Raw genomic sequence first — 13,766 nt, forward strand, 5'->3', positions numbered from 1 at the left:
CGGAGTAGACAAACGAGGAAAAGAAAACTGACCTGTTGAATAAATCAGTTTTCATGGCGCAGAAGGATACACCATGGCGATCCATGAGTTCATGATGACGACTAGAAAACTTCAGTAGTGATGACTTCAATCTTGTAGCAACATAACCCTGTTCCAGAAGCCTATTTGTTAGATTTCTAGCGCGATACAAAAAGTCTGCGTAGTTTCGGCAAGCTCTGGCATAACGTATGAGTTGTGATATGAACACTACATACGCAGATGCTGAAGAGATGTTGCCACAGATGAAAGGAAAGTTGACAATTCTGAACAAAATTCATCACGTTTGTCGTAAAGTTTCCTGCACCATCGATTTCTATGTGTAGGTCAAGATGTGAGGCTGACTTCACTGTGTCTGTAGTATTCTTTATCTAAAGTTCCTTGGGCTATTATATTCAGATCCATATTGCATTAATACCACTGAGGGAGTAACAAATGTTGTGGTAGGACTGTAAACCCTCTTTCACAGTTGTGAGTATAGAAGTTTTGAAAAAAAAGTTTGGTGGTACATTTTGCAGATCCAGCTATGAAATGTTGTTTGTATGGATTTTTGTGGAGTGTAGGAATCCAGTACATAGACGGTAAATCACAATCATCGTCCTTTGTAGAGAGACCAAAAGAGGATAGTACAGATTTATAGTTTTCCACAATCTCTTCTTTGGAGAGTGGGGTAGCAGTATAGGTCTTATCACGGCTATTATTTTCTACGTCTACCTCTGATAATAAACATTGGATGTAAAACGTTCTGCAACAAAAACAATGTTGATTTAGGCTTTGTATAACAGGCTTTGACGTAATGTTTCAAGAGCCATTCATAGACACCCTCCACCTAATAATATAGGCCACGTCCATAATTAAGTGTGTATTTTAATTGTTCACTTTAAAAATACATCTTGATTCAATCAGACATTTACGTTTCGAAAGTCGATATAGAGCGCTTCATTAAAAATGTGCTACGGTCAACGCTATTACACTCCACTAAGACATCAGAAATAAAACATTCGATCATCACATAAAGTGCACATAAAAAAGTTAAAATGTGATGCACCTAAAAAAAGCCATGCATATTTGTGTTATTAAGATGCTTTATAAGTCTATACAATGAAATGTATAATTATGCATTTCAGTCTGACTGTTCTAAGGAAATAACTCACGTGGAAAATCTTACAGTTTCTTTTGTATTTTAGCGACATTTACAGAGTTATCTTCCTTAATTTTGAATCCTACAGTACATTCGAAATATTTTGTCAACTACCATGAACAAGGGATATATGACAAACCACAAGTTACTTTTTTATGTACATGTATGACATTTCCAAGAAAATATCAAAAATAAAAATAAAAATATGTAGGCTTTCCAACAATGAATCTCATTTGCATAATTCTTATGTGGAGTGCTATTTAAACTCTAAAAGATTAAACTTAGATTTCAAGATCATTGTTAATTTCATTATCCTCTAACGTATCGACATAGAAACATATCAGATGCCTTGATTATTTACTTTTCTAAATCATTGTTGATTCAATTTAGCAATGTTATATTGACCTTGGTCATTTTCTTCCTTATCTAAATTTAGGCACTAATAAAATATTATCTCAACCTTATGTGATTAATACAAACATTTTTAATCAATATGGGCAACAAATAAGAAAATTATAAGTCAATTTCAATAAATGCATTGCCTGAACACGAACAAAATAGACTCCTTTTAAAAGAAAAATCACACAACAATAGTAATTTAAACCAGAATTAAGACATTATAAAAAAATAATAGGTAAACTAATTTTTGAGACGATTTAAGTGTCAGTCCCTGTAAGAATCAGGCAGTTGTGAAACTTGGTATGAAAAAAAACCCATCATTTTGAAAGTTTAATTATACTTTTTTCTCCATCAGAATCAATGAAATACGACTAGATTTTCCAAGGGCAGATAACTCTGTCAAAAACCTATTTTTTTAACATTCTATTGACAAATTTCTGCACAAAGCCAGTAATGCAGAGATCAAATAATAGTCTTTTCAAATAGAGAAAGTATCCTTGAGTGATATTACATTATCAGATCGGTGGGTCTTTGACATGCATGATTCTGCTTTTCCTCATTTCGCCTGATTCTTACAATCACTTACACCTAAACGTTCATTTCTTATGACACAATGGTGATAAAAATAAATTGGCAATATTGAACAAAACAGATACAATTACATTATGACTTCGTTAAATGGATGTTAGCATCTGTTTTAACCTTCAAGTGAAATATTATAGAAGAACGAAAGAGAACCAGTATTGGTAAAAGATCATGTAAACCAATTAGTTTAAGTATATACATGTTTAATGAGCTATATCACTGGCAGTTTTAACATTTATTGAACAAAGCCATTTACGCATGTAATACAAATATTGCCTTTATCATATTTCCATGTCGACAAAACTTATTCGTGAAATTATGGTACAAGTTCATATGATGTATAAGATAAAACTAGTAAACTTACGATACAATAAAAAAAAATAAATACATGTTACTATTCACTCAATCTCCTGCAATACAAATTCATATGACGCCAAAATAATCCTCCTTCTCACGGAGTAAGGAAGCTTTTTTATATCAGTAATTAATTTAAAACAAAAATGAATGATAAGTTTGATGTACCACTAGAGGTTCTTAGGAGCCTAGAATACTCCTCGTTAATGGCGCAAAATAGTTAAAGGGATCATCCCGGACTGTTTTGAAATATCCGGACTATGATGAGCTATTGAAAATATTGGACAATTATTTCAATTAGAATAAATTGATTGAAAAAAACATCTTCCATTCACTCACACATTAAAGGTATTGATCTGCATACCTCAACTTTTTAAATTATGAAAACCGCGACTTTCTTCAAATATAATCAAGTGATATCATATCAGACGTTGAAATATATTGGATACGTAATGTCTTGTTTTGATTGTCTATAGGAAATCTGATAAAATATATTGCAATCGATTACAATGAACTGTGAGAAAGGAAAAACCTGAAGCGCTTACGAGGAAACATAGGTTAATACCCCCAATTAGTTTAACCAGATATACCACATGTTTTATTTTTCGTATAAGGATAAGGGTACATAAGGTCCTGTAAAGCCTACTAGAAGAAATGAAATTGTTTAATTGTTTAAATTAACACAATTTTAACAAGATAAAAAAAAAGCAATTTTGTTTTCTGTTTACACAAGAAGCAAACAAAGTTATATGGTATTCAATAATTATATGTTGAACAAAGAAAAAAATACATTTGAGTGTAATGCTTTATGCTGACATATACTAACAATGAGTGGAGAAAACTTGTCAAAAAACATACAAAGTAAGATAATTGTTTTTCCTGTTTTGTGTGAGTCTGCTGAGATGAGGCAAATATACAAATCATGTATTACCGTTATCTCCTTAACTACATGGTTACACTGCATGACTAATTATATCTTCATGCTAACCAGTTAAAAGTTACAGACAGACAGAAAGACAGACAGCCAGTCCCCTGACCAAAGTGTTAAATGGTCTTTGAGGACAATAGCTGAAACATAATAAACATGTACATGCACAAATCATTGCTTTTAGTTAAATAAACCATTCCTATACTTTTTGGGAAGTTTAAAAATACAAATGAGAAAAATAAAAATGATACTTTTTCATTAGAATTTATGATTAGGAATAGTAGTAAATTGATGTGGAAAAGTTTGAAATGAATGCATCTATATAGGTATTTACTCTCCCGCTTTCTGTGGCTTTCGCATGGAACCTCCCGACATTTTATTATACATTCAGTAATTTCCGACGGTGTCTTGTCCGTCTCTCGATGGGACTTAAAACTTGCCGCTTTCGATTTACGGTATGAATCATTCACAATGATGGGGATTAAAAAGGGAAGTTATGAAGCTCATAAGTGATACACTTCAATTTTAGATCAAAGTAACAGTTTTTTTTTTTTTTTTTTTTTTTTTTTTTTTTTTTTTAATTCCGATCTAATGTTGTAATGTTTGGAAATTAGCTGACACAAAATCTATAATAGTTTTATAACAAAAAGGTTGACAACTAAAATATTTCGGGAAAATACTCCCTCTTTCGCAACATTGTAAGAGGGGGTCTTTATTTCTAGTGTTTCCGAAGACTAACATCTTTGCAAACGGTATCTCTCCTCAATCCATGAAAGCTTGGCGTATTTTAAATTCATTTTTAAAAAATAATTTCAATAAATGTCACGACGATATTTATATCACTAAACATCAGACCTTACGGGCTCTCATCCTTTGTTATAGAGTTTCCATTTCCTTTGACCTCAAGTGTACTTAAAGATATGAGGCTGGCTCTTTAGTGCCTGAAGTGCCATTATCTTAAAGTATTGGGAAATCATAAGTCTGTGTCATCCTGTTTTGGAATCTCTACCAAAGACATGATTGGGATTATCCGTTTATGTACTGGATTCCTCAACTGCGCAAGAAACCACACAAACAACACTACATATCTGGATCTGCAAAATGTACCTTTATACCTTTTTCAAAACGTTATGTATTATTCTCACAGCTGTCAAAGAAGGTATCTAGTCCTACCATGACATTTGTTCCTCCAGTAGTGGTATTAAGTCAATATGGATCGTGAAAAGTTCGAAAGATCTTCTGGAAACTCTTAATTCAAGATAATTACATCATTTGGTTATAGTTTTTAATAAAGCCCGAGTTGCTCATTTACTTTTGATCGGGGGGTTTTTGGCATGCATGTTTCTGATTTTTTCTAATTTTGCCTGATTCTTACTAATACTTACACTTAAGTATACACTTATTAGTAATGTTTTATTATATATAGTTTTATTTTATTCTTAAATAATAAAATGCTTACTTGTAACATAATATCTATTGTAAATTTCTTAGATTTCGCCCATTTAACCACAAGTTCTATTTTGTATCTTCTGTTCATTATTATTACATAAGACATTTTGTGGCTTTGTCTCTTTGTATGACTGTACTCAGAAATTTTAATATTAGACAAGGTCTTTTGTTGCCTATTTGTAAGCGCATTTTAATTGAAACTTACAAACATACCGTACTCAATGCCTGTTACAGATCATCTGATCGTTCTGAATAATGGCATAAGAAAAAACAATATTGATTGAATAAGTATTGCACACGGAAGACATATACGGAAAAAGTAAATATTTTATCTAGAAACTGTATTAGAATATGCCAGTATAGATTCAAAATCAACGACTTATTTCATCAAAATCAACGTGTTAGGTTACTGCTTTTGTGGGAAATGGCAGATTTATCTTTACTACAAAACATAACAAAACACTGTTGCTCCTAATTTAACTTACATTTGGTACATATAAGAGCCAACCAAATATTCATAAGTGCAACGTCTGATTTAAATTGGTTGATACCTCCGTACAACTTAGATTATATATATAAACAATATCCACAATACTTTCACCAATCATTGTTTTATGCACATCTTTAAATAAGAAACAAGCATCTATGGACTTTCAACAGCCCTTGGAAAAAATGAAATTAGATGATATATATATATATATATATATATATATCATGTGGCATTTTTCACCTAAATCGATCAAATTGGAAAAGACCAACATCTTGTTGATTTGTCTTCAAATATTTAAAAAAAAATGAATAAAGGTAGAACAGGCATTTTATGTAAATGTCTATTGGTTTACAGGCTATTCATTCCGATTAATGGTCATTTGTTTTTTTTAGCAATTTTATCAATTATGACTATTATAATGATCATTTAACAATGTGGTATCGAAAACAACTTGTATTTATGTACATGTAAAATGTAATAACTACCCCAATAATATAAAAAAAAAACCAACAAAGGATAGTTTAATTAGAATCTGCTAATTTGAAACATCGATATGTCGATATGCAACAGTTATATAACACAATTCAATTATAGAAAGTCCCACTATCATCTGAAGTTTTCAGGTATTGCACCCTAGGCCTACCAACGACTTGCGTTTATCTGTTTTTATCGTTACGGAAAGCACACCATAAGTTTGTTTGTTTTTTCATATAAAGATATTGGAATCGCCTAACTGAATGAGATTCAAATTACCGAGAATGACAATTTACAAAATAAAAATAAATATGGTATTGTGTTCTCATTAAAATTGTACAAATGAATAGAGCAAATATTATACAAAATATTTCATACTAACTAATTAATCAATTGATAGACTTCACAATACATCAAGCTTGACATTTTGAAACGTTGTATATCAAAACTAATCAATTATATCGGTTTTATAGTCAATTTAAGTAAAATAAAAAAAGCTTTGTTATCGAGTCTGACAAAATTGACAGTTGCTATTGTATTAACTTTTTAATCAATAAATACATTTCTTTTTAACCGGACAAATATAAACACAATGCTTTAAAGTTGTAAAATTGGTCAAAACTTTAATACATCAATACGTGGCCCTTAGGTATAAAACATTCCTCTAGGTTAAAATATTTATTCTCAAATCACTCGTGTACCGTGTAAGGATATGTTGGGCACAATATTTTACTGAATAATAGAGATTGACATGTAAGATATGTATTTAGCTCGTGCTAAGACGATAAATTTCTCTGAGATTTTCAGTACATATGTTTACTGTTTTGAGTCCAATTTTCCTCATGTGAACTGTAATTAAAAGTAGTTGTCAAATTTAACCTTTGTAGAAGCGGCAAAAAAAAAAAAAAAAGGCCAGTCAATCCACTGCTTCCTCAGAACAATTACTGTTGTTTCGAACTTTCCGGTTTCCGTATTGATTTTCCCATATCGTTTTTCTTTTTCGTGCCTATTCCTTTTGCAAATTTTCGAGACAGTGTCTATATCGATTGTCAAATTTGCGATAGAGATTTTTGGTAGTTCCCTCCGCGGGACTCGAACTCGTACCGCTGTGACATCTATAGTAATACCGCTTGCACAAAGTCCAGCGCCCTAGACCACTCGGCCAGCTTGGCTATATAAAATAAGGCTTTCGCTGGCCGGGACATTTCTCCTCGTAGGATTAATGTAGGGCTGTAACTTAGTACGCGATGTATGGTAGTTCGAGTTCGAGTCCAGAGGAGGATACAACCAAATATTTGCATATTGAAAATTTGACCTGTGCAAGAATGTGAATCACTGTTTTCCTTAAAATACAGATCTGAATATAGAATGGGCTAGCTTTAGTTAAGTCATGATGCTCATCTTGCTGAACCGGTATATTTTTTGTTTCAAAAACTAAGCGAAGGTAGACCATTGTTGTATCTTAGATAGGGAAATGATAAGATCCTAGTCCAGAAAAAACCACTAAACAAAACAGAACAAAGAAAAATAAAATAAACACACACAACACAGAACATGTTATGACAATATTAACACGCACAGAAAAAAGTAAATGAGCAACTAGTCTGCAATTACAACAGAGAGCATTAATCAGTAGGGTTAGTTTGTTTTTATTTCTTCTAGAAACAAGCCATTACTTGCTTATATTGGTTATATTCAGTTAGATAACTTATCTTACAAAATGCCCAAACAAATGTGTCAGATTCGTTTGAAACTTAAAGAGAATAAATTAACATGCATTCCCATAGTTTGGCAGTGGTATTTGAAATATATTTGTCAGTCTGTATATCTGCTTAGAATCGAAATCTTTTTACTTTCGTTATGGTTTATGTTCCAGGTTGCATACAATCTATGTCGACCTTCGTTATTCAATCGAAATTTACTTGTTGTCAGCATTAACCACCTGATTTACCCAAAGAGTATTGGACTCGTTATTGATTTGATGAGCGATTTTCTTAACAGTTTCAAGTTTGAGTTTCTTCCGTGTCAATCGTACCGTACTTATTTATTGAAAAAACAAATAATCAATGAATAAAACATAAACAAAAACAAAAAACAAAAACAAAAATCTACTTTATGTAAAAAGGCTAAATTTTCGGGTAGTCCAAGTGTCATTTACTTAGGCATAGTTCAAATGTAACTCCTTGTGGTGTTAATTACTGAATAAAATTGATTTTTGCCATCGTCAAGTACCTGATGGTATATGAATCTTATGAAACTTAAATATTTATTTACTCCAAGACTAATGAAAATTTTACTGCCGTGTACCCTGTATAATAGAAAAGAACAGTTAAAAAATGCAATATTTTCTTTTTTAGACAAATAAGATAGTATGAAAAAATATTTCAAAATATAGTAAATGTTAACAATACTTTATAACATTTTGATATTTTTTTTTCTTCTGGTCCATGGACAAAACTGTTCCATATGGTTCATGAACATCAATTGTGGTCAATTTTCACATACAATTTTCATTCCTTTCAATACCAGAACAATTACATGGTATAAAATATTCCATAAACAATAATAGTGATCATTTTCTCATAAAATGATCATTCCTGTCTATGACATAAGTGGGAAATACTTCTTAATCTAATATTAAGTATACTTTACCCCAACTATATAAAATGTAAATAAATTTTACATCCCATTGCCAATGAAAATGTTTTCCCAATGCACAATGTGCTGATACAGTGTATGACGATTTTCACGACACATCAATACTGACCCCAGCATATAACGATGTACAAACGTACAGTGTACACCGCGATTTAATCTATAATTAGTTAAATTCCCAAATAAACCAAAAACAGAGATTAATAATTCCGGCGAACACGATCACTCGTGTATCGTGCTCCGTGCAACGTGTTCCGCGTGGCTGTTGTGTATCGTGTGCACCGTGTGCGTGTTTCCTTGGAAGCATGTGTATATGTATTCCGTGTGCTTCGTGTACGTGGGTTTGTGAAGTTACCGATTTTAGGAGGTGTATTAATTACGTGACGACGTACCCCATCGATGACCTACATATGCAGTCGCATTTGCATGAAACGCTTTGTCTTCTATTTATTTTGTAAGTAAAGATCGGACGAAATGGGGTAAAAGATTACATAAGAGTATGAGTAAGAACAAAATAACAAACACAAAATACTGCCAGGACACCATAAGCATATAAACATGAGGAAATTTTATCATTTTCTGAGGACACAAAAAGAAAAGAAGGAACCTAAGTGGTTTAAATTAGGTCAGCTGTTCACTAGACAATGCGCATACAGAACAAATCCTAGATGTATATTTTCTTCCTATATGTATTTATTGTCGACTGGTTGTCGTGCCTGTCATTTAAGAACTGTATCCACGAATAAAAGTACTGCCATAGTATTCTGAATCTGCTGCAAAATATAACTTTCAGTACATATTGTGTGTTTAATAATGTCATTGTATTGTCTATACAATGTAATATATGTTGGAGGGTTTTCGTATAGCCTTGTTTAGTAAAAATAAGAATTCATCACAGTTCGCCTGACTTCGTAAGATCTTTATTCAAAAGAGCGCAACTATATATTTTTCTATTTTCTTAAAATAACTATAACTCTTAATGGAAATCATAAACCTAAAAATCGCAGTTACTTAATGTTCATGTCTGTATCATTTTTAAATCTAGTTATGAATCCCACGAAGAACAGAGTGCATTAGTTCCATCACAAATATTCAATACAAGCTGACCAAAATATAAATATAAATCAAACTATTGTTATCTATACAAATATTAAAAATAATGTGAATTCATGAGATATAAACCAATGATACAAACATCCAGCATTTAAAAATACAAAACATTGAATAATCAGGAAAACTTGACATTTACACGACGTCATTTTTATGAAAACAAATTAAAATATACTCATACAATACGTTTACAATCGTATTTCGGTATTTTTTAACAAAATTTATTCAACATTTTATACAGATCTGCAAAAGCCCTACCAACTTTCTAACTTTAATGGTTTGAATAAAAAAATATCATGTATATGTAAAAACATGCATTCCGTTTAAAAAGTCAACACTTGACAATGATCCAATTCGAATAAAAATGACAATGGTAATAATAGAGAGGAAAACGTTTAGTTTTAATTTCTTTCCATGGAAAAATGTAAATGTAAAATAAATAAGTCCAAATTCATTTTGTTAGTTATGTGTGCAGATCTGTTTTAACCGTCAAGTGAACTATTATTGAGAAAAAAAGTGGATAGATATAAAATGAGACCATATTTACAGATGAGCAAATATGCATAATGAAATAACTCTTTCGTAGTTTTTACATTTATTAAACCAGGCAACCAATACTGAATTTAATGCTAATGCCATTGAAACAAATTCAAAATTTAAAGAATCCTGAAGCATGTTCATGTGTACAAAGGAATGTTTTAAATTGGGTCAAATTTGATATTTATAAATTATTCATGATTATTACAAAATGTATATAAAGGTTTGTTTCCCTTCCTTTAATATCTTTGGTCTTGCTCAATATTCCTACTGCTGCAAATACAATTTCCAACATCCTTGATCAAATTTTCGATAGTGGATAAATGTGTACATCGATATATATGGATTTATATGAAGTTTCTATAAAGTTTAAGGATTCTACTGAAAATATCATCAAAACAATCATGACTATATTTATACTTCACTGATCATTACAATTAGTGGATTTGTAAAAGGCCTATTGACGTGTTCCCTAAATTATATCTACGTATATCTGAGATGTTTCCCGCCAAATGGATATAGTTCCATGGGAAAGGATGAGATCGTGGTAAAGCAGAATAACATGTAATTATATAATAATTATAATATAATTAATAATAATTATAATATAATTAATAATAATTATAATATAATTAATAATAATTATATAATATATAATGCATGTTAACCTTATCAATTCAGCTTCATAGATGAAAATTACAATTCGTCGACAAAATATTTCTTACGGAGTAGATATATGTTGATATAACTGTATATAAATTATAAAAAAGAAGTTAGAACAATGTGCCATAGGGGGATCCCCCAAAACAATAACACCTTTGTGAGTGAGACAAACTATTTAAAGTAACAACCCTGAATTTTTATAATTGATCGTCCGTAGTTTGCAATGATGACACAAAATTATTAAAATGAATACGTGATTAAACATCATCAACATAAGTAACAATTATTGATAGTATTTGAGACACATATTCCATATAGAATAGGATTATCCTTTCATACAACTATCACATTCAGAAAAAAAAATGATCTGCATAATTCAATCTTCTATTCAGATTACATAAAATAGGAGAACCAACAAACAGAAATAATGGAGCGTTCTTAAAAATGAAGTAATAAAAGGAAAGTTTAAGGACGATTCTTTAAGGTAGGTTACAATCAATCACTATGAGAGAGGTGAAACTTTGAACATAGATTTATATCCTGAATTAGTGTTGGTGAAAGCCTTGGTCCTAATTTTGTTTTTGTTTTGTTTTTTGTTTTTTTTCTGCGTTGAATGTGATGGTGTGTGGTATTGGGGCGAGGGTGGGTGAAGTTTAAACTCATGCCGGAATATATGGCCCGTTGAATAAAGAAATTTTTTTTTATTTTACCGACCTCGGGCTTTTATTTTTCCCCCTTTTCGATGCGGCTACCAATAATATGCTTGCTTTTAATTTCATTTTATTTAAGGATAATAGGTATTTTCCATTTACAAAAACATAGTGTAATACATGAAACAGTGCAAGTGACTTCACTTACTTATATGTTACTCCTGATATACACATCATCTTCAAAACATGTTTTACAATAAAATTCACACGCGTTATTCTCAAGCCGTTCAATGAGACTAAATATATTTAAGTAAAATAGGTAAATAAGTATGAGTAATGATATGTAATATACCATTTACATTCTTTTTATCAGAAAATGGGTTATTTACTGAAATTACAATTACTATTGTTGAATTTGTTAGATTCTTTATTCATTTGATGAAATCAAACTATAATTTCTTCATGTTTTATATTGCCCATTATTATCCATTGTGATACTTTTTAGTTTTGCCTGGCAGTACCAGTGCATTAGAATTTTAAAGTATTGGATATGTTTACGCATTCTGTTCTTAAACTTACAAACATGTCGTACTTAAAATACCTGTGACAGATCACCGATCAAGTGAAGTCATTATCAAATATCGATTGAACACGGAAGATGTACACGGAAATAGGAAAGTCTCTCTTTTTAACAACCAGATATTCTATCTAAAACAGTTTTGTATGACAATTACCTGCAAGAAATGAAAACCAATTTTTCTCATTAGAATTAACGTTTTAAGTCACTGGTTATGCAGAAAATGGCAGATTTATCTTTAGGAGACAATATCATGAAAGGTTTATAACGTTTCAATCAATATCAGATAAATCAGAACACTTTGTTTAAGGACTTAGGGTAAGGGACATAACTCATGAAATCAGTGATATGTTTGTATCACATTCAATTTCACAAAAGTCTTCCAAGCTTTCATTTGAAACAGAATGAAATCAGTCCAAGTTACTTTGATGCTTACATGAAATTGATGTAAAATGCTGAATACAAACATTCCAATGAATTAGGAATATAGTTAAAACATATATGCACGAGAGATACAAATCCATAAGTTTCTTGAAATATATTTATTTAAAATTTTAGTAATACCAACAAGCTTAAAAGCTCCTGCAATATTTAATGCATCATTGTTTTGTTCACAATTTTTCACAATAAGGAACAGCCATGCATGAAATTTAAAAAAGTTTCAAAATAAAAATTTTAAAATATAAAAATCATGTACTTTTTTTACATCGATCAAATTGGAATAAATCGGACTTGACCAGAAAACTGTTGATTATTCTTGAAACGTTTAAATTAAACAGGAAAAACAGGCTTATTATGTTATTTCAATTTGTTTATATTGTATGTTGCGTATGCACTCGTTGTTCCAATAAATGATAATGTCATATCATAAATACTATTCTCTTCTATATGAATTGGTAGCCTTATTCAAATTTTGGACAGCTCGATTTTTTTTTTTTTTTTTTTTTTTTTTTTTTTTTTTGTGACATAAACTATTCGCAGTTGTGATTAGTTAATTTTTGATAGTGAGAAATAATTAATACAATCTGATTGGTTGAAAAAGACATTCTAAACATTTGCAGTTACAACTAGTGACATAGACGGGCGATCGTTACAATTTCCGCCATGGTTGATGTTAAATAATAAGTCCAAACGTTCCAAAGGAATCAACGTGAAAACAAGATTTATAACAAGTAAACAATAAGTACGCAACATATCAACTCGCGTTTGTTATGATGTTGAAATTAAATAACTTGAATTGTTATTTTGCGATATCTAACTTCCAATCATTATATCTAAAATTAAGCCATGATTAGAATAAAAATATTCGAAATATAATGATATATAAATTATATAGAGAAATAATGTTACAAAATAATAATCAAAACATGTGATTAATTAAACTAAACAAGTCAGCACAGTTATATTAATTATTATATGACGTGATTTATTTCTTAATTGCATCCTGCATAAAACCAGTATGTTCGTGGTTTGTCGTGACAAAAGCTCCACCACACCCGCCCCACCTCACCATTTTTTTCTAGTTTTTCTTTTTTCCAAAAAAGACGGTACACCTAGATACAAATATATAGTTCTTGGTAGAGATTCCTCATACTTTATAAGAAATAAATCATCTTCCAAATATACAGACAAAGGTGTTATAATGGAATTTTTAATCGACAACATATTTGTCCAGTGCTTTTCAACAATTGGTCGGCATTCCAATGGGAAAAAATTGT

Source organism: Perna viridis, chromosome 14 (assembly GCF_037379345.1).
Source record: "Perna viridis isolate PV_CMFRI_1.1 ecotype Kerala chromosome 14, ASM3737934v1, whole genome shotgun sequence".
Lineage (NCBI taxonomy): Eukaryota > Metazoa > Mollusca > Bivalvia > Mytilida > Mytilidae > Perna > Perna viridis.